Here is a 1619-nt window from a genome sequence, read left to right on the forward strand (position 1 = left end):
CATTCATTTACCAGCTGATGCAGAAACTGCTTTAGGACAAGATGAGAGGAGGCAGCTCAGAGCAGGGCYGTCCCCGCCGCCGCACGGCTGCCAGGTGGGATCACAACAAGGCCCAGAGGCAGCAACTTGCTGCTGAAGGAGCAAAGCACTGGGTAGCAGCGACCGCACTGCATTTGTGCGCGCTGGTCAGGGCAAAGCACTAAAGATGAACAGGAGTTATCGCTACCACAGCCCCATGCTTTGCTCTTTGCAAACAAGCAAACAAAAAAAACGCCCCCCAACCTGCAGCTCTCCAAGCAAGGGTTTGTTATCTGCACATTTCAGCACTGCCACACCAGTACTCCAGGCAATTCCTGCGATCGCAGGGTGTCAGCACAGCTAATAGCTGAGCGTTTGCAGAGCTTGCCAGCTCCCAGCCACACCGGACTTCCTGACAGGTCTGCAAGGCACAGAGGGACCGGGGGCTCTTTAGCCAGCTTGCTCTTTCCACAGCGGTGCTCCGCAGGGCTGCCGTCAGCAACGCGTACCGCGAACCAGCCAGAACGGAGACGCTGCTGCCATGTTCCTGGGGATGCAACGGGAAGCCCCAGCCTGCCTGGAAACCCTCTCTGGACCACCCCATTTCGTACGTGGGCAGGCACAGAAATGCCCTGGGGCATTCTAGGTGGCCTTTGAGGGAAGTAATTTTGCTCATCTCTTTTCCAGCACAGCTGAACTGCAACAAGCACACACCATCGTGCAGCTAGAGAGGACCCCAAGGTCCACGCGAGGCCCCCAAATCACCTCCCTTCTCTTTACAAGCTTTAAACCCAACACCATCCTAAACCTCTTAATTGCTGGGGGCCCCCAGGCCGGTCCTGACCAAGGTGGGTCAGGGAAGTGAAGGACACAGTTTTCCCCAGGGCAAAGTTGATTTTTCTGGTGCAGAAGCAGGCAGCCTTCGATCCAGGCCAGGGGCAGGGGGAATTGGTGCCCTTCAGCCCTGGCACACATTCAGCTGCGGGTGCAGGCCCCAGCACAGGGACAGAGCTGGCCGGGGGTCCCAGGTGCAAGCAGGGCAGTTATCCTGAAGCAGCAGGGCAACTGGGAGAGGGTGAAGAGCAGAGGCTGGAGGGAGGGAAAGGGGACAAGGGGACAGCAGGACCCGGAGCGGTGGGACACGTCCAAGCGCAGAGGAAGGGATGGAAGGGAGGCCCGGCACCGGGGACAGGCAGCTGCCTGGAGAGGAGAGCGGCGCAGGCAGGAACCGGGCGCAGGGGACAGACAGATGCAGGCAAAGCGGCCGGGACGCAGGGAAGGCAGCGCGGAAGCCGTGCCAACGCAGCGTGCAGGGACAGCCGCCCGGGGACCGCAGCGGAAGGCGGCAGGCACCGCGCCGGGAGGCGGCGAAAGGGCAGAGGGGCGCCAGGCCGCGCACCGGGCGCGGGGGCGAAGGCGGCGTGGCGATGCCCACGCGTGACGGCCGGGCGGGGGAGCAGCGCCCGTCCCTGCTGCACGGGGTGCAGAGCCCGGCGCCGCGGATGCCCGGCCTCGGCTCCCGGGGCCTCGCTGCTCCCGGGAGTGCCGGGCCCGGGGCCGCTGCCGCTTCCCGGTGCAGCCCCGGCGCTACCCGAGGGCTC

Source organism: Apteryx rowi, unplaced genomic scaffold (assembly GCF_003343035.1).
Source record: "Apteryx rowi isolate R43461 unplaced genomic scaffold, aptRow1 scaffold_80, whole genome shotgun sequence".
Classification (NCBI taxonomy): Eukaryota; Metazoa; Chordata; class Aves; order Apterygiformes; family Apterygidae; genus Apteryx; species Apteryx rowi.